We start from the raw sequence: 26,318 nt of genomic DNA, 5'->3' as shown, positions 1-26,318 counted from the left end.
TGCTCTGTCAGCCCCCAATTGGCTCGCCCCTCTGGGTTCCCTGGAGCTGGGGCTCCAGGACAGCTCCCTCTTGACTGCTGGTTTTCAGGTGACCTAGTTTCCCCCAATAGACCCACACACCTCCTCCCACCCCCGTCCAAGAAAACCCTGCTTGGTCTAATTAAAGAATTGCCATCAGTGCTGCTAACACAGCAGCCAGGCAGCCCCCAAGGCAGGGCACTGGCCTGGGTGCTGGGGCAGCCCGCAGAAGTACTGGCTCCTATGAGCTGTGGACTGGCCCCCTTGTGAGACCCAGTGCATCTGCCCATGTTTCCAGAGATAGCCCTGGTTGGTGATGGGGACACAGCCCAAACTGCCAGGATGCGGGAGAAGTAATGGCCTCAACTCTTTCTCTAAGAGTGGGGGAGTTTTTATTTAATTTTTGGCTGCAATTCCCAGCATGCAGGATTTTAGTTCCCTGACCAGGGATCTAACCTGGGTCCCCAGCAGTGGAAGCATGGAGCCCTAACCACTGGACCGCCAGGGAATTCCAGCAATCCTCAACTCTTAAAGGGGATCCTCAAGAAGGAGCTCATTTGAAGGAAAACCAGCTCCATGGAGACATATTGAGCCCAGAGTGTTGCTGGAGCACCCAGATGGACCATCTTGCAGAGAACTAGGCACATGGGGATGCCAGACAATCAGGTGTCAGGGCTGGAGAGGCGGGGAGGGGAGGGGACCGCAGAGGCCATGTCGGGGTGAGGTCATCCAGGAAGTGTGTGCGCTTTGAGAAGAGAAATCAGAAGCAAGGGGGAAACAGGGCAGGGTACTTAATTATTCCAACCAATAGCCATGTGAGGTCTGGGCAGGTGAGCCAAAACAGCCCTCGTGTGGGCAGCCCCCAGGTCTGAGGGCAAGGCCCTTCACTCTCAGTGAGGACGGAACAGACAACTAGAATGAGCCTCAATTCAGCCTCGGGTTGCTCTCTGACAAAGCTGAACTTGATACCAGTTGGTAAACAGCAATGTAGAGAAGCAAGGGCTGCGCTCCAGAGAGCTGAGCCTTGAGGGCAACTGCGAGGAAGCCTGTACGGGGATTGGGGGCCAGGTTGAGGTGCATGACAGAACCCTTCCCCTCCTCCGAAGTGAAAAGAAGACCATTACAGGAATGCTGTTTGGGGGATGATTCGTCTCTGAAAAAGCAAGAAGAGGAAGAAAGGCATGGGCCCATCGAAAGACTCGGTCTGGTAGTGGTTTCTGTAGTTTGCCCAGTATCACTCCGTGCTGGGCCCTGATTGGCCACAGCCCGCTCATGAACTGGAAGCGTGAACCCCGGTTGCCGCTGTAAGTCATCTTGCCCTAGCCATGCAGGAAGCCGGCCTTTGGATAAAGCCAATGCTTGGGGGAGTCAGAGGAGAGAAACAGGGTCCTTTAATTTAGGGACCTCTGGACTTCATCCCTGTTATTTAACCCAATTGAACTGAATTTTGGTACTTGTAGCCAAAAGTACACTAACAGATATTAATGCTACTTTTAGGGATACATGAATGGGAGCCCCAGGAGGCAACGTTGCCTGAAGCAAGACGAGTGGTCTCTTGCTGGGCTGTATCACCAGACATTTCCACCACCCCTGAAAGGGCCATTTATGGTCTTCTGGCCCAAGCTGAGGGCTGGCCTTGAAGAAGGGCTGGGGAAGGTCAACACCAAGTTCCCACAGCAGTCCACCCCCTGAGGTGGGACCCAGGCCTTGCGACGCCTCCAGCCCAGGGTAGCGGCTGCCTGACACATCTTTGGACTCTAGCTTGGTGCCTTGAGAAAAACAACACGAAGGAAGGTGAATTCAAATTGAAGAGACTTTAAAACATGAGTCAGATGGTGTCTCAAAGTTCACGCTGTTAGAAAGAAAACGTTAAGATTTTTTTTTTTTTTTCTTGTTCTTCAGCTATTCTTCTCCACACAATATTGGCAGCACCCTGGAGGAAGGCCGTGAGTGCTTGCGCCTCGTGCTTCCTGTAGCACTGAGCACGAGGGAAAAAGGAAAACAAAACACTGCAACGGCTTTCCCTCCTCCGAGCTCACTTGGGACCCACTTTCGCGCCTAAAGGATACACACCCCCACCCTCCCACAACACATTTCTTTGAATAATAGCATCATTTCCTCTTTCCTCCCCACCCCCACCCCCACCCCCACCCCACTCCCCAGTATAAAGATGCTTTACGCATGCGCAAAGAGACTTCTGGGGCCCTTGGTGCCCCAAATATCTGAATTAGAAATTATTAGCCTTGTCCTCCCCATATCCCCATTCTCATGGGATTTTGTAGACTCTCTGTTCTACTCCTGCTGTCATAAACCGTCTAGATTTTGGGCACAGTCATCCTAGACAGACATTCTGATTTAAAAATCTGTTGTAGGACTTGGGTCTCCAAGGGTCTGTTCCTTAACTCTGCCTCTCCCAGCTGTGCTCCTTCATTCAGACCACTGAGTGGTGGTCCTGGGCTTGGCCTTCATTTGTCACTGTACTCTGAAGCCCATTTACTACAACCCAATTTGGCCAGACCTTGGAGGAGGAGTGGCTGGATGCCATCACTGACTCCATGGACATGAGTTTGAGTAAACTCTGGGAGTTGGTGATGGACAGGGAGGCCTAGCGTGCTGCAGTCCATGGGGTCGAAAAGAGTTAGACACAACTGAGCGACTGAACTGAACTGGAGGAGAAGGGTAGAGGAGAGGGCAAGATAGCAGGACTCAAAAACCACAAGTTCAACAAGAACAGAGTGCTGGATCAACTAAAGCACCTTGAGCTTTCAGGAAGAGAATCATGTCCAGCATTGAGATAATAGCCCAGATGACCTCTATCTGAACTGGCTGGACCACACTGGGAATATAGGACCAGGCCTTAATAAAAATCCATGAATGAAAGGATTAGCATTGTTCTCTAGAACGCAGAGTTGTGATCATAGGCAAAGTGAAGAAGGATCACCCTGGAACTTCCCTAAAAGTCTAGTGGTTAAGACTCTATGCTTCTACTGCAGGAGGTACAGTTTCAATCCCTGGTTGGGGAGCTAGAGATCTCATATGGGGAGTGACACAGCAAAAAAAAAAGAAGGAAAAAGAAGTAGGATCAGCCTAGAATGAGGAAAAACTGTCTCAACACCAGCAATTCAACAAAGTCCAGCCATGGTGTGATGCTGGCGTCCCTGCCACCGAGAACTCCAGTGGCCACTCATGAGGCTGCTGAGAGAAGGTCCATATTGGGTTGGAGGAGGGACTGGTCCAGTGAGCCCCACTCCCAGCCTGGCAGAGAGATCATCTCTATTAGGAGGAAGACTCATGTATATTTGCTGCCCGGCATTTGGTACCCACGAGCCTAGCCTGGAAGAACCATTCCAAATAGATATTGATCGGTGATATTTTAGATTCTTTCTACCTGTGAAGGTGAGACAGCTGTCTCAGACTCAGCTCCAAGAAAACTTCAAAGGAAGCCACAGCTCAAATGGGCAAAGGAAAACCTGTGAACACACCCATATTCCATGCCGAGCTTCTCCCCATGAATCTGAACCCACAGAGAGGCCCACATAGGTGTGGGTAAGAATGTCAGTGTGGGGGAGGCTGCAGGGGACAGAACAAAGGTGCCAAAGATGGGGCACATGCAAAGCTGACATGATGTCTACGAACACATTAGTCAGTCACAGTCACGGTGCTAAACCAGCCAGTCTTCTAAAGAAGCTTATGTAATAGCTAAGCACGGGGAAATGGGAGTCAAATTACACATACTGCTCCTCCAGGCTTGAGGGAGTGTGGTCCACCCCCTCCCTTGCAGAGAGATAAAAACTCCCTTTGCAGCTAGAAGGATCATTTTCCAAAGGAGGCCACCTGTGGCCACAGAAGGCCCTCCTGGGTTACACGTTTATTGAACAGAGGAGGGCTATTCACACTGGTTCACACTGGTTAAGCCTTGAGGGCCTCTGCCACCTCTGCCTCCCTCTCTCAGCATGACATCCTTGGCCAAGTTTTCCTCTGTTGTGCCAACTCTTAGGTTGGTAGTGGCTTCTTGGAGCACTTTGAGGGCAGAGGGTATGAGGCCACGTGTGATGACAGGAGGAATGAATGTGGTGATCGATTAGTAATGTCTGCCACAGATAAAGGAGTGGCTGCGTGGGTATTGGGCAGGCAGCTCTGTTTTACGTTACACTTGCCTACTTGGATTTCAACACTTGCCTTCGCCCCATTGTTCAAAATCCTCTAGTCTTAAACACAAACATCTAGAGAGTTATCAGATTAAGTAGAAGGGCCCCTCAATTTCAGTATATCATTCAACCAAGAACCAAAAATCACGATGGCCTCAAAGGTAGACTAGCGTCAAGAACAGCTTAGGTTCTAATAAGAATTTCTCCAATGCCTTGTGCTAGGGGGTAAAATGAAGACTTGTCCTCTGTGATTCCATCCCCTTAAATTGAATGGATTCTGGTTCTAGAAAGCAGTACGCTGAGCCAACTCAAGATAAGGATGGCAGCCCCTTTGGAACTGCTATCTCTCCCAATCGTATCCCAGAGATGAGCATCCCATCCTATAACTAGATGGGGTCCACTCTTGAAGAGGGAGGGGCAAGGAGCACCATCAGCCAGGGATCACTCTCTCCTCCATCCTAAGCATCTTGGGTTTCACACCATTACCACCATAAAGGAGGAAGACGGCTGTGGTCTGCTTCCTAACAAGGTCCCTTTCTCCTCTTCAGAAACCTCAAAGGTATCCCTAGCAAGCTGTCACCTTCCCTTTAGTCAATTGGAAAACAGCTGGGATGGGAATTTAAAAAATTTTTTCATATTGTTTGCTAATGGAGATTTGGAGAATAATTCCAAGGAAACAAGGACGATAAAAAACAGAGAGTTGGACTCAAAGGAGAAAGTCCTACCCTGGAGGAAGAAACAATGAGAAGGAAAAGGACTAGAGCCATGCAGACAATGGACACCAATTAACTGCACAATAAGTGGGGGAACTGGGATCCAAACCCAGGCCTGTCTGATTCTACTGTCTACATACATAAGAGGACAAGGAAGGACTTCCCTTGTGGTCCAGTGGTTAAGAATCTACCTTCCAGTGCAGGGGACGTGGATTTGACCCTTTGTCAGGGAACTAAGATCCCACATGCCACAGGGCAGCTAAGCCTGCAGGCCATAGCCACTGAGCCCACGGGCTCTAGAGCCCTTGAGCCGCAACTGGAGAAACTCTATGTGCCACAACAAAGACCCAGCGCAGCCAAAAAGAGTCACAACTGCTTTAAAACAACTTCCTCATGAAATGTAAGATTTCAGGAAATCCAGGGTGTTGATGATTAACTAATAAACCAGATAGATCAATTGGTAACAAAACAAATACTTGTTGAAATCAGTATAGAGTAAAAAAAATATGCTTAATGAAATTAAACATAAGCATCACAGAACGTATAAAATATGTAGATAAAATGAACCCAGAGATAAAGAATGCAGGGTTATAATGGCAGCTTCTATGCACAACATATTTTTCCATAGGTCCAATTCATTATATGTAACATCTCTTGGAATCACTGCACCAACTCTGTAATGTAGGTCTTGTTCCCATTTCAAAGGGGAAAAAACTGAGACTCAGGTTAAGGAACCTGTAAGGAGCACTATTTCAGTTGTTTATGGCTGGTATTTCTTCTGATTGATCAATCATATGCTATGATGGTTAAGTATTTTTTTTTTATCATCTCCCCTGCTTGAAAATAAGAGAAAATGTCAGAGAGGAAAGATGGCCCACAAAAGCACGACTAAGAGCAAGAAAAGGAGTCCTTGCAGGAAAATAAATGAAATCTACGCAGAGTGAAGATAATTGATTACAGTCATAACTTCCCTTACTGTTGGAGCTGTCATCACCTTTGGAGGCTTAGGCAGGAAATATATGTATCTCATCCTGAATTTCATAAAATCTGCCTTCCAAACCCTGTGAGCTCATCCCCCTATGACTAGTGTTCCCTTTCGTGGTGAGCACTTTCTCATTTTCACCTCACTCAACAGCTCCCAAACCAGATTCATAACAGCAACTGTCCTCTCTCCTCTGCTCTCTGGGCGATAAAACTGTCAGTAGAATAAATCAGGAAGTTTCCAGACACTCTGCATTTTGGTAAATGAAGTTTCTGTGCAGTACACAGGCTTTGAAGTTTCTCCGTGTGGGATTTGTGACCTTCCAGGTCACCATGCAGAGAGAAGCAAGCTGTAGTCGACTGCCTTTACATTACTTTCATTCCTCCCTTCTTTGATCTCCAGCCAAAGTCCCTTCACTTTGATTCCCTCCTCTTGGCTCCTCTTGGGTGTGCAGAACTCTAAGCATATCTCTGCTTCCCCCTCTGACCAGCTTTATTTCCGTTGAAAATTCTCCATAAGCCATAGATTCAACCCCATGAAAGTGATATAACTCCCACAATTGAAAGTATCTCCTCGTGTTGAAATCTCAGGTTCACTTTGTTAGTGACTGTGGTCTACTCTACGCTCAGAGCCCTAATATTATTTCAACCCTCTCATCATGTTCTCCAGAAAATTACCAAACTCTCTCTATATATTTTATGCCTGTCATCAACAAGTAACCAATCTCAAGATTTTCTAGTAATTTGCTCCTCTAATTCAATTCCACTTTTAATTTAAAGCTGCTTCCATTTAGCCAGTCAACAAACATTTATTGCCATCAGTTCAGTTCAGTCGCTCAGTCGTGTCTGACTCTTTGCGACCCCATGAACCACAGCACGCCCGGCCTCCCTGTCCATCACTAACTCCCTAAGCCCACCCAAACGCATGTCCATCGAGTCAGTGATGCCATCCAGCCATCTCATCCTCTGTCGTCCCCTTCTCCTCTTGCCCTCAATCTTTCCCAGCATCAGGGTCTTTTCCAATGAGTCAGCTCTTCGCATCAGTTGGCCAAAGTACTGGAGTTTCAGCTTCAATGTCAGTCCTTCCAATGAACACCCAGGACTGATCTCCTCTAGGATGGACTGGTTGGATGTCCTTGCAGTCCAAGGGACTCTCAAGAGTCTTCTCCAGCACCACAATTCAAAAGCATCAATTCTTCAGTGCTCAGCTTTCTTTATAGTCCAACTCTCACATCCACACATGACCACTGGAAAAGCCATAGCCTTGACTAGATGGACCTTTGTTGGCAAAGTAATGTCTTTGCTTTTTAATATGCTATCTAGGTTGGTCATAATTTTCCTTCCAAGGAGTAAGCGTCTTTTAATTTCATGGCTGCAGTCGCCATCTGCAGTGATTTTGGAGCCCAGAAAAATAAAGTCAGCCACTGTTTCCACTGTTTCCCCATCTATCTGCCATGAAGTGATGGGACGAGATGCCATGATCTTAGTTTTCTGAATGTTGAGCTTTAAGCCAACTTTTTCACTCTCCTATGTGCTAGTCAGAAAAGCAAGGGGTCCTAATGCTCCCTTAGTAAACAAAACTATTGATCAGAAAAGTTCTGCTCTAGTAACAGCAGAGTAACTCTTATAGGACTCTTATAGTAACTCTTATAGCATCCCCTCACATTTAACTATTGTGAACTCTACACACCACATACACACTACCTATTGGAAGGCACTAGATATTCAGTCCACAGGGTTGCAAAAAGTCAGATACGACTTAGCGACTGAACAATAGCAAGATTTATTCAAACGCAAGCAGACAGAAACTGAAGGGCAGTCAACACTTGATAGAAATTTGCACTAAGCAAATTCTGTGTTTTTGTAGCTTTTTACCCGAGAGCAGACCCCACTCAGCATTGTACATGGTGGCTACAACTTGGATGAAAACCTTTGTTCTTACCATTTGAGGAATTAAAGGACAGAGTTCAGGTGACTACAGTTGGAAAGTGAGAAGAAAGCATCCCAGAAAAGAGTCACAGATGGTAGCCCCAAATGCTGAGTATAAATTCTGTCCAAATCTCTCTGAATGATGCATGTGCAGGGCAGGTTCCAAGCCGCCCAACTAGGGCTATAAGAACTGAAGAAAGATTTCAGCTGCTGCCTACCCAGGGGAAATTGAATTTAAAATTTGTTTGGTCAAGTCAACGGATTAATTTTCTAAAAAGTCTTCACTAGGACTTCCTTGGTGGTCCCATGGTTAAGGCTCTTCGCTCCCATAGCAGGGGGCTCAGGTTCCATCCCTGGTCAGCGAACTAGACCCCGTATGCATGCCACAACAAAGATCCTGAGAACTGCAACCAAGACCCAGTTCAGCCAAAAAAATAAATGAATAGTCATTACTGTTCTGAGAATATAATAGAACCTAGGATCTCTTACGTCTGACTCATAATATGCAAGATGTAACCTAAAATTACTAGAAAAACAATTTTTAAGCAAACAGGAAATGGACTTCCCTGGTGGTCCAGAGGTTAAGGCTCTGTGCTTCCACTGTAGGGAGTGCAGGTTTGATCCCTGGTCAGGGAACTAAGATCCCACATGCCTTTGTGCAGTCAGATTTTTAAAAAAGTAAACAGGAAAATATGACTCAAACTCAAGAGGAAAGGCAATCAATAGAGATCTACCTCAAGATGATCCTTTATTTCCTTTAAGGGTATAAAGAAAAATATGCTAGTAATAAATGAGCAAATATGAAATAGCAATTGCCAAACAGAAAGCACAAAGAAGAGATGCAAAGCTATTAATCAGATCAGCTTAATCCACATCAGTACCTTCCTCTACATAGTTCTAATATCAACTTCAATGACTTTTTTTTTTCTGGAGCACCTTCCAAGCGCCAGGTCTTGGGTAAGCTTTGGAGAGCAAAAATATAACATAAAATCTTAAACCCTTAAAAAAAAAAAAAAAAAAAAACCTTAAACCCTGATCCTGAAGAACAGATATTTTCATCTGACAACATCTGTGTAGACTACTCGTCACTTCTCATGTCCTCCCTTCTCTTTCAGGCCTTAAATTGGAAGAAGAGATTGAAATCCTGTCATGGGCTCTTTCCAGCTTTCAGATCACTCCATCAGGAACCATTTGCCCACATAAAGCACACAGGAATGAGGCACAGGCTGTCAGGTTTAATACACCTCTACATTCTCCTTTCATCACAAAAGCATCCTCCTCTGCTGATTAGACAGATCAGGTCTATAAAAAACTCTGGGTATAGACGTCAAAGAGGGGCCATGGGGAGGCACTTGCCATTATAACATCTCTTTATACAGTTCCATTAATTTATGTTTTGCTTTTTCAAAACCTGTTAGGAAAGAGGTTCTCAAACTTGGCTACATGTTGGAATCACCTGGAAATGTTGGGAAATTATATTAAGATCCAGAGCAAGACTACTATATATCCACCAGAATGGCCTTTTTTTTTTTTTTTTTAAGACAGAAAATAACCACTCATTCGCAAGAATTCTTATAAACTGAGCAGAAATATAAATTGATACAGCCACTTAAAAAACTGCTCAAGCAATATCTTCTACAGCTGAACATATGATGCCCTATACTCCAGCAATTTCATTCCTAGGAATATACTCAACAGAAATTTCTGTATACATTCACCAAAACACATTTACAAGAATGTTAACAGCACTATTTGTATAATAATCTCAAAGTACAAACTATTCAAAATGTCCACCAACTTGAGTCTGGAAAAAAACTTACGGTGTACTCACAGTGGAACATAGTCCAGAAGCCCGGATGAGTAATACACAATTACACACCACAATCTGGATCTCTCACACTGCAAACCAAAATAAGCGAAACACAAAAATGCATACTATATGATTCCATTTATATAAAGTTCAACAACAGGCAAAAAGAATCGATGTTATCATCAATCAAAGTCACGGTTTTGGGGTGGGAGTGACTGGGAAGGCACTTAAGAAGGGCTTTTAGAGCACTGATAATATTCTGGTTTGTTTGTTTTGGCCACACCATGCAGCATGTGGGATCTTAGTTCCCCAACCAGGGATCGAACCCGTGCCCCCTGCAATGGAACCTCAGGGTCTAAACCACTGGACTGGCAGGGAGGTACTAATATTTTGTTTTTTACCAGGGAAGCCCCATACTGAATGGCTTACCTGGGCATGTTCAATCTGTGAAAATTCATTCACTTAGGATATGTGTGTGAGTGAAGTGAAAGTCGCTCAGTTCTGTTCAGTTCTTTGCGACCCCATGGACTATACGGTCCATGGAATTCTCCAGGCCAGAATACTGGAGTGGGTAGCCGTGCCCTTCTCCAGGGGATCTTCCCAACCCAGGGATCGAATCCAGGTCTCCCGCATTGCAGGCAGATTCTTTACCAGCTGAGCCACAAGGGAAGCCCTAGGATATGTGTACTTTTCTGTATTTGCTTTACCTTAACAAAACATTACAATTTAAAAAATACAGGGTCCCATCTCAAGAGATTCTAATTTACTTGCAACCAGGCCCTGAAAAAAATTTTTCTCCAAACTTTAAACTTTTTATTTTGCATTGGAATCGAGTAGATCAACAATGCTATGGTAGCTTCAGATGAACAGCGAAAGGACTCAGCCATACACACACATCAGGCCTTGAAATTTTCCAAAAGCTCCCCAGGTATGTCTAATGCACCTCCAAGAACCACTGTGTTAGAACTGGGCAACCCTCTTCACTGTTTATTTCTTGGAGCAGAAAGTGCTGCTGGTTCTCCAGAAAGTTTAAAGCAGGGTGCTTTCTGTAGAACACCAGTAGATATTACACAGAAGAAGAGTTCTGTGGTGAAATAAACAATTTTTAAAATTTTAATGATTAACTTTCATTGAACACTTACTACATTCCTAGAGCTAGGCTAAGTGCTTTATCTACATTATCTCATTTAAGACCACAACAAGTCTGTGAGAAAGGTACTATTAATCCTCATTTTAAAGAAGAGTTAAACTAAAGTTCAGTGCGGTTAAGGAATTGCCCAAGGTCACACAGCCAGTACGAGACAGGTGTGTGCCCGCGTGCATGCTTAGTCACTTCAGTTGTGCCCAACTCTTTGTGACCCCATAGACTGTATCCCGCCAGGCATCTCTGTCCACGAGATTCTCCAGACAAGGATACTGGAGTGGGTTGCCATTTCTTCCTTCAGGGGATCTTCCCGATCCAGGGATTGAACTCGCATCTCTTACGTCTGCTGCATTGACAGGCGGGTTCTTTACCAACCACTAGTGCCATCTGGGAAGCCCGTACAAGGCAGGATTAGGATTTAAATTCACATTGGCCTTGACACTGAAGCCCATGCACTGAATCACTGCCCTGATTTGCCTCTCCAGGCAGCACTTGTCCGCAGGACTTATTGGAGTTTTCACTTGGCTAATGTGAGCTGTGGGTTGCCAAGACAGGAATGTCAGAGGCAGCATTTCCCCAAGTGATCTCCTTGCCTCCATCTCTTACCTTCCAACCCACAAGCTACACCACTGGTGGAGTTTTCATTCTGCACTGAAGTCTGATCCTGTATTTCCCTTGTAGGGAACCTTTTTTTTTGGCCATACCTCATGGCAGGCAGGCTCTTCCCTAACCAGGGATCAAACCCACACCCCTTGCAGTGGAAGCAGGGAGTCTTAACCACTGGACTGCCAGGAAATTCCTGTAGGGAAGCATTTAACGCTTCCACACTGCCCAAAGAGTCAAGTCTACACTTCTTAGCCTCACAGTCCAGACCATCCAGTATCTGGCCTTGACATGCTTAGTTTTATCTCTGGCCATCCTAACCTCCCTCCCCAACCTCAGTCCACTAAACACTCAATTTTCCAGCTACACTTAATAGGTCTGATGGATTCACACCCCTGCAATGGTACCCACCATTAGCTGAAATTCCGCTATGTGTCAGATACTACCTGTAAATTAACTCCCACAGGGAGCCTTTAAAAACAGGTCTCAAGACCTCCCTTGGAGCAGGAAATGGCAACCCACTCCAGTACTCTTGCCTGGAAAATCCCATGGATGGCGGAGCCTGGTAGGCTACAGTCCATGGGGTCACGAAGAGTTGGACACGACTGAGTGACTTCACTTTCACTTTTCACTTTCATGCGTTGGAGAAGGAAATGGCAACCCACTTCAGTGTTCTTACCTGGAGAATCCCAGGGACGGAGGAGCCTGGTGGGCTGCCGTCTATGGGGTCGCACAGAGTCGGACACGACTGAAGCGACTTAGCAGCAACAGCAGCAGCAAGACCCCCCTGGTGGTCCAATGGCTTAGACTCTCTGCGCTCCCAATGCGGAGGCCCTGGGTTCAATCCCTGGTCAGGGAACTAGGTCCCATACGCTGCAACTAGGAGTTTGAGTGCCGCAACTAAAGATCCTGTGTGCTGAAATGAAGGTCAAAGACTCCACATGCTGCAACTAAGACCTAGCACAGCCAAATAAATAAGTATTTTTTAAAATAATAAAAAAATAAAGATAAAAACAGGTCTCATTATCCCCAGTAGATAGATTAGGAGAAGGGAGGTTCATCTTGACACACCCAAAGTAACACCTAGTGAGTAGCAGAACTAAGATTTGAACCCAGATTTAGATTTCTCTTCTATGAAGCTATGGAGTTTTCACTCCTCCACACTCACCACCTGTCCTTCATTCATACTGTTCCCTAGGGTGGTGATACCCTTCTTTCCCTCCACCTGGCAAGCTCCTCCCATTCTTTAAGAGCTAGCCCAAGTGCTGTAATGATAGTATCTATCATCTCTTAAATGCTTTTCAGGCGCCGTGCTCAGCACTTGACTTGCCTTGTCTCATTTACACAATATTGTCTCCATGCTCCTTTTATTCCCTCTGAATTGCTCTTTATCTGCCTTATGCCAAATGGGTTTCTCTCTCCTCTATACCAAAGAGTCTGACCGCATCTCTACTGCAGCTCTCAACTGTGTGTGCATGCTAAGTCGCTTCAGTCATGTCCAACTCTTTGCAACCCCATGGACCACTGGCTCTCAACTAGCAAATGTTAATTTCCTATCTGCCTCTTCCACTGGACTATATGCTCTCAAAAGACAAGAAATATGTTATTTACCTTTCCATCCCACCCTAGGGCAGGGGTCCCCAACCCCCAGGCCCACGGACCAATAGCAGTGTGTGGCCTGTTAGGAACCAGGCCACATAGCAGGAGGTAAGCGGTGGGTGAATGAGGGAAGCTTCTTCATCTGTATTTATGGCCACTGCCCATCGTTTGCATTATAGTGTGGATATCAGGAAAACAAGCTCAGGGCTCCCACTGATTTTGCATTATGATGAACTGAAAAATTATTTCATTGTATATCACATTATATAATCACAATAATAGAAATAAAGTGCACAATAATGTAATGTGCCAAAACCATGCCCCCACCCCACCCTCCAGCCCATGGAAAAACTGTCTTCCACAAAACTGGTCCCTGGTGCCAAAAAGGTTAGGGACTGCACCCTAGAGTCACCCAGCATGCAGTAGACATTCTATAAATGGGAGAGAGTAGACAGGAGGGTGGGAGATGAAGAGACTAAAATTCACTGACATTATTCCATCAGTTGTATCATAGGGAGTGGTCCTCTGGCTTGGAACCACAGCTCTAGCATCAAACCAGACAAAATAGACCTGGCTGTTGGGGTAAGATAGGGGCCAGACCCAAGATGTACCTTACCCGGCCCCTGCCTTGCCATCCATGAAAGGATGACTTAGGACTGCCTCTGCTCCACAGCCTCTTTTCAACTCTGCACGCTTTGAAGTTGGCTCTATAGATCCTGGCTTAGAAGTTTTGCTATAAAATGATGGTGAGCTCCATTCCACAGCACTGTTTCAGATATTCTCAACTGCTCCTTGCCATGGTGTGTGTGGTTCTTAAGATCTCCTAGTGGATGAAGAGCTATCCGTGACAGGTGGCCCAAAGAAAATGTATAGCTAAGGCATGTCTCCCCACAGGTGTGAAGATCAGGTGGTCATAGCCATTTCTAAATGGATCTATTCTTTTTGAGTAGGAGGCCCTTTTATAGGACAGAGACATCTTTGATGCTCACTCATTCATTCAACACCCATTCTGTGCATGTAGTCTACAATGGGTACATTCAAAGCACACCTCCTTGTAACCCCCGGGGTAACCGCCAACTCATGCCACCCACATCCAACCCCAATGGGCTCCAAGCCTGTGGATTTTTAAAACCAGCTTTCTATACCTTTGTTCTCACTCTTTCTGGACTAACATACACACTTGCCCAGGTAACAGTGAGCAGTAATCAACACCAGCTGCAAACTCAGCTGGGTTTCTGCACAGCCTCCCTCAAACATTAGTAAACATGGAAACCACCAAAAAGTCAATTTCAAAATTACTTTATCCCTTCCTAGCTGCCCACCTCTGCTGCTGCCACCACTAGAGCTAAGCTACATGGTTTTTCTGCTTCTACCAAGTCATTTTCTTTTGAGGATGTCAAGTATCACCCCTCCCACTGGGGCACAGTGTATGCTGTATTTTACACATTCATTTGTAATATTCATGAAATCTGTCAAAGAGAACTTCACTTATGCATTTCTCTAGCACAGCTGGAACCACACCTCTTTGTTCTCATTTGTCCATGTGTCTGCTTCCTTCAGGAGATGGGGACCAACCTAAAGGCAAGAACTGGTTTGAGTTCATTTTTTATCTCTAATTTCAAGCATCAGGTCAGGTAAAATGCAGTTCTTGAATATTTAACAATATGTAGCCACAGTCTAAATGATCATAAAATCTGAAGTACTGTGGAACTTGACTAAGAAACACTCTATTTTATTCCTATCTGACTGGAAAAAAATTAAAGGTACTCAATACTCAATGTTAGAGAAAGGGCATTCACACATACAGAGTCTAGGGAATAGAAACTTGTTTGCAGGACTTCCCTGGCGGTCCAGTGGTTAAGACTCTGAGCTTTCACTGTAGAGGGGGCGGGAGTGGTTCAATCCCTGATCAGGGAACAAAGATCCCGCATGCCTTGTGGCTCATCCAAAAGAAAAAAGAAAAAGAAACTGGTTTGGCCTCTTGGGAGGACAATTTGACAATGTCATAGTTCAAACTGCAGGGAATTTTCCTTACAGATAAAATCACCTTAGTGTATGAAGATACACACTGTATAAGCAAGGATGTCATAGCATCATAATGTGTAGCAGGGGGAAAAAAACAAAACGGAAATAATCTTCACCACCAGCAAGGGACTAGAAAACAAATTATGGTAAATTTTTATTATGGGACCATCAGGTAGCCTTTAGGACTGAGGTATACCTATATATGTGTCGACATGTGCTAAGATAAATTAGCTGAAAAGGGAAGTTTCGGAAAAGGGTTGTATAGATGTGTTAAAAAGAAAAGAGGATAGGATATACATAAATGCATGTGGATTTGTACATGCCTAAGAAATGTATGGAAAGACATAAAACATTCAGTGATTTCTTCTGGGAAAAAAGAAATGAGTGGATGATCATTGGGAAAATTTCCCTTTCCATCTTCCACGTTTCTATACTGCTTGAATTCTGTACTGCTTGAATTTAGTTTCTCTTTATTTTTATAATTAAAAAGCATAAAGTACAGCAATAAGAAAACAAAAGCTTGATTTTCTATATTAAAAAAAGAAGAAAATAAATGAAATTCTGGAGAAAGTCTTCCCTGTTTCTTTATTTTAATTTGGCTGCATCAGGTCTTAGCTACACATTGCAGGATCTTTATTTTCAGCATTTGGGATCTAGTTCCCGGACCAGGGATTGAACCCGGGCCCCCTGCATCGGGTGGAGATGGAAATGGCAACCCACTCCAGCATTCTTGCCTGGGAAATGCCATGGACAGAAGAGCCTGGCAGGCTACAGTCCATAGGGTCGCAAGAGTCGGATATGACTAAGCAACTACTCCAGTACCCTGCATTGGGAGCATGGAGTCTTAGCTACTGGACCACCAAGGAAGTCCCCTTCTCTTATAAGACAGTAGGCAATGACTCTAAAGAGTTTGCTCTCTGCCCAGTTCACGGGGGAACAGGTGACGACTACCAAGTTCCAGAAAGGAAGCTGGGGACAGAGAAAGTCACCGAGAAGAGGCAAGAGCCCTGAAGAAAATAAGTATGAGAATAAGTGCCTTTTACTTGCTCTTAGATGACAGGAAATAAAGCCAGTTCCGACTGAGACTCTAAAATGTTCTGGGAGGTAAGAAATTCTGAGAACTCACCAGGTTGGCATGGATACTGGGGCCTGTAACCAGTGCCAAGAAGCAAAGGCTAGGAATGCCTCTAACTAATAGACATAAGCAACCAGGGTGAACAAAACAACGGACCCAGCACCAGGGACATAAGTGATAGGGCTCCACTCGCCTATCCTGTCTGAAGCTACGACTCCCAGAGGCTGACTGCACAGATACTAAGGTAATGATTATTGTTGGTATGTATCCAGTACACCCTATGTGCCCAACACAGGTTAAATAATCATATCATCTCATACTATTATTATTCTTATTTTACACATGGGGAAACTGAGGCTCAGTGAAGTTAGCAAATAACTTCTCAAGGTAACAGTAAGTGGGAGAGGGAAGGATCCAACCCAGGTCTGACTCCAGAGCCAGCCAAAGTCACTGCCAGCCCTTCCTCCACCTGAGAGAGAACTCTGAGAAAGGCACTCCCTCAGGACAGGGACAGCTTATGAAGTACAACCGCATTTTTTGCCCAGAGTCAGAGAGTGTCATGATTCAGTGCAAGGACTTAGAAGCAAGACAGCCTGGATTCAAATCCTAACTCCACCACCGACTGGCTGTGTGACCTGGGGCAAATCATGGAACCTCTCTGTGCCTCACTTTGCTCAGCAGTAAAATCAGGGTCATAGTAAGGCCACCTCTTAAGAGTTGCTAGGAGGACCAAAAGTTAAACAGTGCTTGGCTCATAAGATAAGAACTAGATGCTAACCATTATTATTAATATTAAGAAAAAGGGACTTTCCAGGTGGTATAGTGGATAAGAATTCACCTGACAATGCAGGGGACACAGGTTCATTTCATGGTCCAGGAAGATTCCACATACTGTGCGGCAACTAAGCCTTGCTACTAAACTACTGAAGCCCACACTCTAGAGCCCACGATCCACAAGAAAAGCCACCGCAGTGAGAAGCCCGTGCGCTGCAATGAAGAGTAGCCTCCACTCATCGCAAGTAGAGAAAGCCCAAGAGCAGCAACGAAGACCAAGTGCAACCAAAAAAGAAATAAATAAGGGAAAAAAGAAAAAAGGTGCCCTTCCTGCCAGGCAGATGCAAAGCTTGGCAAGTGGAGCAAGCTAGCTTTTGGCCCCTCCATCAGCCAGGTGCCATCAGGCAGTCCACAACTCTACAACCCTACGCTTGGCCTCCTGAGCAGTGAACTTCCACATGCTGCCAGCTCTTCCTCTTGGCTTCCTTCCCCTCTGCCAACCTGGCTGGCATGCTTTTGAAAAATACAGACTCCCAGGGCCCCACCGTGGCAGGTTCTGATGCAAGTAGGCTGGTCTAGGGCCCAGGGATCTGTGTGTTTAACAAGCCCCAGGTGACCAGGGGACCCAAGACAGTGTGTCCCCCCGACACACGTTTCTGGAAGCGCCAGAAGCCCCTCACACCTCTTCTGGATGTTTCCACTGCTCCTTGGGAGCAAGCAGCCTTTCCTTCATGCTTGGTCCCAGGTCTGAGCACACAGAGACGGGGCACGGTAAGTCTGTTCTCCTGCAAGCCAGCCCACAGAGCAGACGGCTGTGCGAACACGCAAGACAGGCTGAATTTGCTTGAGTGGGTGACACCAGGGACCCCTCAGCTGTAGACCTGGGGTTCCCCAGACCCTTGCTCCCCGAAGTGCAGTTCACAGACCAGCAGCACATGACTCCCTCTGAGAGCTTATTCTAAACGCAGATGCCCAGACCCCAGACCTAAGGAATCAGATTCTGCCTCTTACAGAAACCCGCAAGATTTTGAGCAAATTTGAGGCATATGCTTGAGACCCCTTCCCCCATCAGGATAAGTTCTAATCCATGTGCAGCTCTATCCTGTCCAAAAACCCTTTGGGGCCAGTCTTTTCCTTCAGACTCCCAGGGAGCCCCAGAAAAACAGCGTGATCCTTTCAATGGCCCCGATGTAGCAGCCAGCCTAGGGCTCACAGCGAACCTTCGTTTTGATGAATTATTTATTTCCAAGTCCATGTGAAAATAAACCTTCCCAATAAATTGGAAAAAAAAAAGACAACAATTCTGGCCTCTGTAATTCTGGGGCGTAAAACATTCCCGTCTTTTGTACAGAGTCGTGACCCCTACTTCCCTAGCCAAAGCCATCCAAAGACATCAAATGCCCAAAGAAAACAAGCCGTGTCTTCCTGTTGGCCAAGCTTCAAGTTATCAGGCAGATTTCACACTGGAGCTTGACCTCATTAATCCAAGGCCTATCACATTGCTGTAAATGTCAGTGGAAAAACAGCCATTCAGTGGTTTCCTTCATTCCACCAGAAAGGGAAAAAAACAGGAAGCTGACAGCAGCTGCACCCCAGCTTGGCAAATCCCTGGGGCCCAGCTGAGAGGGTGTTCCTTGTGAGCACCTACCTTCCCCCGCCCCAGCCTGCTTGTCCAGATAAAGGGCAGACCTGTGTCTATGTGAGCAAAGTGCAGCCGTGATCATAGAACAATTCAGATAATTCGGGCCCCCAAGTGCCTCCTTGGTGGGGCAGAGGAGGAAAATAGCTTTGGTCTGAATTTCTTTGGCCTGAATGACCAATGTTCATCGTTCAAGTTCATCTGAGTCTCTCTCCTGTTCATTCAAAATGTCCTACAAGCCAAATCTCCTGGACTCCAAGAGACATAAGTCCTTCCAAGTCCTCATTCATCCCTTTAATGTTTATTGTCTCCTGTGTGCCCGCCATCATGCTGGCCAACTGGGGACACAGGGCTGAATGAATCAGACAGAGTCATTGACCTTAGGGGCCTCATGGCCAGTGTAAGCCTTCTCAAATCTGGCACTACTGACATTTGGGGTTGGACAACTCCTTGTTGAGGGGGACTGCCCTGGGCACTGCAGAGTTTCTGGCTATATCCCTGGCTTCAACCCGCTAGATTCCAGTAGCTCCCTGCCCCCTCTGCACTTTCCCACTTGTGACAACCAAAAATGTCTCCAGACATTGCCAAATGTCCCCTGGAAAGCCAAGCTGTCCCCAGCCGAGAACCACTGACCTCGTGGGAGAGACAGTAAAAGAATAATGACCACAAATAGCCATACAATCACAGTTATGTTAAGCACCATGGAGGAAAATTTTATGGATGCTACATCAATATATCTATGATGTGGAAGTCGATTTTATGTTGGATTACAAATCTTTATGTATCACAACCCTGAATTATACACACACACACATACATGCATATATGATCTGTATTTCTGGATGAAGAAACTGAAGTGCAAGGAAGTGAAAAAATTGCCCAAGGTCCAAAAGCCAGTGAAAGGCAACAGAAGGATTTGAACCTTGGCCTTGAACTTTGCCTCCTGTGGAAAAGGAAATTCAAGCCTTTGTTTTGACGTCTTCTGTAAACAGGTAGGGTGTGTGGTCACGTGATGCTCTAACCCGCCATCCTAAAAGACTCATTCCTTCGTGGGGTCACCGTGGAGCTCAGCCACACCTGCTGCATCAATCAAGCTGCAAACTGCCTGCGTCAAGGCACGTTTGTGGGACACTAGCAGGCCGAGGAAGGTCGCCTTGAATTCTGAGACATCCAAGATTAGCTCCCCATCGCCAAGCGCCTGCACTCAGGAACTTCCCAAAAGTCAAGGCCAGGAGAGACTAGGGTAGTCACCAGATACCCGGAGCACACCCCACTGTGACCCATCGCCAAGGTGCCTGCAGTCTAGCATCCAGGGGTGCATGGTGAAAGAAGCCAGACATTCTGCAGGCAGCATTACCAACAGCATGCATGAGGTGGTACACATAAGCCCAGAGTAACTTCAGAGACCTCTAGACATGAGTTCTCACCATTTATAAGCCCTTTAGCAAATCACCTCACCCTCTATGCCTCAGTTTTCTCTTCTGTGCAGTGGGGATAAATGCATCTACTTCAGTAAGTCTGTATGAGGATTCGATGGCAATACAAGCAAAGACCTTGGACGGTGACCAAGATCCAGAAAAGCACTTAGTACCCTCTTATGATCAATAAGGGAGTGAGATCGTGGAGTTCCCTCCACCCACACCCCCTTCCTCCAAATGAGAAATGTCCCAGGGTGAGAGACACGGGTGCGCAAGTAGCAAAAGCATCTCAGGAAGAAGGAGGGAACTTCTGTGCTTTCCGGGTAGAAGGAAGAGGAAAGGACAGTTAACGTATCAGCAAACGTGCAAAGCCCAGCCATTCCTCCCTTGCAGAAGTAAATTCTTGACTGGATTCAGATGGCTCCATAAGTTGCAGGAGTCCTGCTTTGGGTGAACAAGCATTTAATCATTCGGGACCCCTTAGCAGAATGATCTCTTGCTCCCTGACCTCGCTTCCGTCATGCCCTACGTTGATGGCCCTCCAGCTGTTAACTCTGCCCACTGCTCTCTAAGACACCAAATGCTTTTTAGGCCTCTATGTCTTTGCACAAGCTGTTTTCTCAGCTCAGGCTGCCCACTGCCCCCCACCCCACCTTATTAGCTGCCACCTGGAAAACTGTGTCTGAAGGGCTCAAATGTGCTCCGACAGCAAAATTTGCCCACCTGCTATTGATGACTGCAGACTAATAATAACAGCAGCCAGGGTTTCCCTGGTGGCTCAGTGGTAAAGGGTCTGCCTGCCAATGCAGGGGACATGGGTTAAATCCCCAGTCCAGAAAGATCCCACATGCCACAGGGCAACAAAGCCCATGTACCACAACTACTGAGTCTGCACTCTAAAGCTCGGGAGCCACAAATGCTGAGCCCAAGTGCTGCCACTACTGAAGCCCTTGTGCCCTAGAACCCATGCTCTACAACAAAAGGAGCCACCAAAATGAGAGGTTCGTGCACTGAAACTAGAGTAGCCCCCAGAGGAAAAAAGTCCACAAAGCAATGAGGCCCCAGCACAGCCAAAGAAATAAATAAAATTAAAAAAACAATAGCAGCCAACATGTGCAAGAAATGATTAATATCTAGAAGGCACTGAAGTGAGGTTTTTTACCCACATGGTTCCCTTTTCGCCTCACATCACCACTCAGAGGTAACACATCTGTCCATCACCAGCTGGCTGTGAGGTGGCAGATTCAGGAATGAAGCCTGGGTTCGTTAGCTGAGGCCACCTGTTCATCCCTCCCTCTACTCTTCACTTCTCTTCTTGCCAGGGAAGCTGTGTTCTCACTATCACTTTTTTGCCCGGAGATTGAGAAGCCTGAGAGCTGCCTTATTCATCTTGAAATCCCTCGCTAAGCACCATGGCTAAAAGGGAGTAAACATCTGTTGAATGAATCAACAGACCCTGCAAAATGGCAGCCAGAGGAGAAAGGCAAAATGACAGACTTCCTAGAGACAGGCTGATGCTGAACTTGGATTCCCAGAAACCAGCCCCCTACCGCCCCCAGGCTTGAGGGGCTTTCCCTGTCCTGTTAGCTAGAGGCAGAGAGTTCTGACTTCCCCTGGAGTGGGAGGGGGTGGCGAGGGGGCCTAGGAGAGGCCAGTGCAAAGGAGGAAATGGTGGTGGTGGTGATGATCATCATTTCCTGTATTCCTGCCCATACCAGGTGCTGCACTAAGCACTTTCTATGCATCACGGGCTCAGAGAATCCTCACAACCCCACAAAGGAGGCATTACTATCACTCCCACTTTACAGATGAGAAAACCAGGAGTCACAGAGAGTAAATAATTTACCCAGGTCACAGAGCTTTTAGGTAGAGAGCTGTAATTTGAACTAGATCTATCTGGCTCCCTTGCTCTTCCAACTTTATGGCTTTCTGTAGGAGGCAGGCTTGTCCTAGCCCTCCTGAAATTCCAGTATCTTGGGACTTCCTTAGTGGTCCAGTGGCTAAGAATTTGCCTGCCAATGCATGGGACATGGGTTCGACCCCTGGCATCTGGGACAATTCCACATCCTGCGGGGCAACGAAGCCTGTGCACCACAACTACTGAAGCCCCCACGCCTAGAGCCTGTGCTCTGCAACAAGAGAAGCCACCACAATGAGAAGCCCATGCACCACAATGAATAGTAGCTCCCGCTCACCACAACTAGAGAAAGCCTGCATGCAACACACACCCAGGACAACCAAAAAAATAAAATCTCAATGTCTAGGATGAACTCAGGATAAAAAAGGACCATCCTAGCCTTTGCTGGAAAAATACCACTTGGGACGCACTCTACACTGAGTGCTTCATGTCCCGGGCACAGGTGGCATAGGGGTAGGGGTGATTAGATTGGCAGAGGGGTCAAAGTTGGCTGAGGTTCCTGAAAGTCCAAACACAGCCCAGGAAGCCAGGTACTGCCTTCCATGACCCACAAAAAAACCAGGCTGGCCACAGACTCCATTGATTAGAGAACGCTGACTCTGGGTATGGAGCGGGGTTTGAGAAGAACCTGGGGCCCCAGTTTCCAAAGAGAACAAAGATGCTCTGCAGAAGGTTACTGCCTTGGGGGAAAACCCACTTTCCTGCGTTAGCATCCTCTTAGCCCTGTGGCTCCAGCTCCTGAACTTAACAGCTGGATTAGAATTTAACCTCCGCTCCTGTGTCAGTAACCAAAGAGAACAAAGTCTGCGCGTGCACTGGACCTTGCCTGCCATGTCCCTCCAAGCCAAGGAAGATTCAGAGAGTCAGAGAGCACAGGGATTCGAGGAGCCCCAACCCAGAGCCTGGCAGATGAGTGGCACAGTGGGAGGAGACCAAATGATGGGGGAGGAAGGATCAAGTGGTCTTCTTGAAGAAGACATTTCAGAGGATGGGACGAGCTGGGACCAGGAGAGGGGTCAGGAAGGTTCCAGGGAGAGGGACACTGCTGGACAGACTACAATTCACAAGGAAGCACGAAGTTGAAGGTCCAAAGTGGTCTGGTTGACATCTTGCCTCCGACATCCTGGTGGCAGGTGGGAGATGAGGGGCTGGGGAGGGGAGTTGTGTGGGAAGGCCCGGGAGCAGGCTGGGAGCTCAAAGGACTCACCAGCGCCCACCAGCCGCCTGCAAGCTGCCTCTTGATGACAAAGCTGAGGGAGGAAGATGTGGAAACACCCCCAGCGCCTGCAGAACCACCAACCAGGGCTCCACTTCTGCTCCTGCCTAAAAGGAGACACGCCCCACTCCAAAGCTTTCTGAAAGGCCCGGGTATTAACCTCGGAGCATCCCGCTGCCAGGACCTCACACGGTCCTGCCCCCATCCTCCCACGGCCTGATTAGCCCCATCTCCTAGAGGCAACTGAGGCTCTCCGAGGCCAAGTGCCTTGCCCTCAGGGAGAAAGCGAGTCACTGGCTAAGCTAAGATGCTTATGACCAGCCTCGGAGGAGGCCTCCCAGACAGAGGGTTTTTCTCCGGTGCTTCGCCAGCCACAGGAAATGGCAGGGCCCTCTGGGAAGTACCCGCGCCGGCCCAGGAGGCTAACGGCAGGCGCCTTCCAGGGAGAGCCCGGCGGGCAAGGGCGCCTGGTACCCCGGGGCCCCGGATCCTCCACAGAGGGCGATTCAGAGGCGGCACCTGGTGCCCAGGGCCGCCGAGAGCTGGTGGGCGCTTCTGATAGCGAGAACAGTGGCCCATTATGTGGAATTCAATCACATGCGCGCGCAAGCAGCTCGGCTTTCGGCTCTGAGAAGCTCTTAGGGAGCCGCGTCTCTTTCTCACTGGGTTTCTGAGATGCCCGGGAGCTCCGAGTCTAGGGCTTTCCGCACGGCCCTCCTGGGAGGGCCAGATTCAAAGCTCCAATTATCCGCGCGAGGCTGGGAACTGCATCATCAGCATCTCCCGCTAAGCTGGTCCAAACTGGAGGAGGTGGGGGGCGGGGGGAAGCCGGCCTCGGAGAAGGCGAATACCCTATCTCTAGCTGTCCACGCGGGACGGTCTGGGCAGCTCGGGTGACCTTGGGGAGACCCCTCTGCGCGACCTCTCCGAGGAAGGCTGCACAGACTCAGTCCATCCTAGGCGCTCGGGGGCGCTCCTCCGGCCGGAGTCGATGCGCGGGACTCAGGAGGAGAGGAGCGCTCCGGACGCCGGGGACCCAGCCGCGGGCGCACGGCGGCCCTTCGGGGAGGCAGGGAACAACCCCGCGCGGGGTCTCCCCCGCGGCCGCGGGGCGCCGTCAGCTGGATCCCGCGGGGGGCAGGTCTGCACGCGGGGGCGCCTGCCCTGGGGACCTTTCCCGCCCAGGCAGGGAGCGCTCCCGGCGCCCTGCCACCGCCTGCGGGGACCGAGCGCCGCCACGCGAGGGGGCGGCGCCCCCGTGCCAGCCCCGAGGCTGGAAGCCCGGACTGTCTGGTGCCGATTGGGGCTCTTTCTGCCTGGCATTGCGCCCCTTCGGCAGAAGGCGGCCCAAAAGACCAGAATCCGCCAACAAGCCCCCTGCCCGCCCCAAGATCCGGCTACGAGGACCCCAGCCAGCAACCTGCCAGTGAGCCCCGTACCCTGGCCTCGTCTCCGGCGCGCAAGACCTGGGAGAACGCCCCCATTCCAGCCTGACTCCTCAGCCCTGCTCGCCTGGTACCCGCCTTTCCAGTCTCCCTCCCCCCACCCCCCACCCCCCCACCCGCCCCGCGTTATCTCCTGCCGCCGGCCCTTCGCCAAAGCTCCACACACACCCCCAGCCAGACCCTCAGAGGCTGGGTCCATCTCCCCGCCGCGATCCTCATCCCCCGCCCGGTCAAGCCGCAGAGCGCAGGGCAGCCAGCCGTGCCGCCGGGGAACTCACCCGCTCTCCCGAGCCCTGCCCCGGGCGGCTCCCGGCCCTGGCTCGGTCCTTTTCGTCCCCGAGCCGCAGCTGCCGGTGCGGCGACAGAAGCCAGCTCTGTACGGCCGCCGGCCTCCGCGCCGCCCCTCGGCTCCTCCCCCGAGGCGGGGCCTGAGCTCGCGGGAAGTGGGTGGGCACGCTCTCGGCGCGCCCTGGACGGTCCGGGAGCTCCCGGCAAGGGTCCCCTACCCCGCTCCACCACCACCTTTGGCCAGCTGGAAATTGAAGGCAGATGAGACGCGACCAGGGTTCGGAAAAGAGTTTTCCTTACGGTCTTCCTCCCACCCTCCAACATCACCGCTTCGGAAAGGGGGAAGCCCAGGACGGTATTCTTGCTCCCATTTGATGTAAGGGCATCACGAAAGCCCAGAGAGCTGCAGTACACCACCCAAGGTCACACAGCATTAAAACCAGTGCCAGCAGTTCATGTCTCCTCCTACCTTGAAGCCTGAATCAGAAGGCTTCCTAGGACGTCAAGGAGCCCAGCCAGGCTTTGCACTGGGGACAGGTCTGTGGGAGCCAATCCCCAAATGAGGGGTGGGAAACGAGAGCCAGACTAGTGGGAGAATGGGGGCCAAGGCCCGCGACGTAGAATCGCGTTGTTTGCTCTTTCTGGGAGGGACCGAGGCGAAGCGGAGGAGGAAGGAAGCGGTTGTAGCTCCACTGACGTCTGCCCTTGTTTGAGAGGTGCAGGATCTAGAAAGGGGCTGCCTTCCTGAGACCTAACGCTTAAAATAGAAAGCAAAACACAGCCAGTGGCTCCTGTCATCTAACCCAATCCTTTTTCCTGGGCTGAAGGCCCCTGCACTTAGCACCATCTTTTCTCTACAGGACAATGGATTGAGAAGACCCTTCTCTCCACCCCATCCCCCAGGAAGAGGAGAGAAAGTTAACAAACAAAGGGGAAACAAATCCATCCCCAAACATTCTCTGGAATCCACACTCACTGAACACTGGCTTTAGAACAATCGAGTTCTCTTCTGCACAAAGGGCCTTGTTTCCTGAGCTTTCCCAGCCTCCAGATTAGAGCCCGAGGCACCCCAGGGCCAGCCAGAGGGGCGCAGAGAAGGCTTAGGTTTGAGGAGTTCGGGGATGATAGTTCAGTTCCTAGCAGTCTTGTTCAAAGAACTCCTTTACTCGGTACTGTATAGCAACCTTCTTCGGAGGCTGACACTATAACCTGAGTTTAGTGATTTCCTGTTTGCTAAGAAAAACCCCGTAACCTTCGTTGGGGAAGGGAAAACCCCTGGATTGGGTTTATTCTCTGCCTCCAGCCTCCCCAGTTTCTCTGAAAGCCAGCTTCCCAATTTGCCCCCTGGCTTCCTCTCAGTTCATTAATTATCCAGTTTTGAATGACACTGTTTCAAAGTAGAAGAATTAGAGAGCAGAACAGGTGGGGAAGACTTCAAGAGATGTTTCAGGTAACCCTAGGGGATCATTGTTCTCTGCAAAATGTTTCCATTGATTTATCCTGAAGAGCTGTAGGCTGAGAAGGCTGGAGTCCATTTCTCCAGGCATGCATAGAACTTGGAGCCTGCCTTCCTGA

At 48.4% G+C, this 26,318-nt stretch overlaps 1 protein-coding gene across 2 annotated transcripts in view; it reads right to left on the bottom strand.

Annotated features, from left to right (window-relative positions):
• Nucleotides 1–24,859, bottom strand: part of PPP1R16B (protein phosphatase 1 regulatory subunit 16B) — a 106,993-nt gene extending 82,134 nt beyond the window's left edge. For both annotated transcript variants that reach the window (XM_081560348.1, XM_081560349.1), the window contains exon 1: nt 24,734–24,859. The gene's annotated coding sequence lies outside the window, so the exon portion shown is untranslated. The remainder of the gene's footprint in view (nt 1–24,733) is intronic.
• Between the last annotated feature and the right edge of the window lie 1,459 nt (nt 24,860–26,318).

The sequence above is a fragment of the Giraffa tippelskirchi genome, chromosome 13 (assembly GCF_054371585.1).
Source record: "Giraffa tippelskirchi isolate mGirTip1 chromosome 13, T2T-mGirTip1v1.2.pri, whole genome shotgun sequence".
Lineage (NCBI taxonomy): Eukaryota > Metazoa > Chordata > Mammalia > Artiodactyla > Giraffidae > Giraffa > Giraffa tippelskirchi.
Note: the sequence above shows the minus strand (reverse complement) of the source record. Positions and strands in the feature narration are given on the sequence as shown.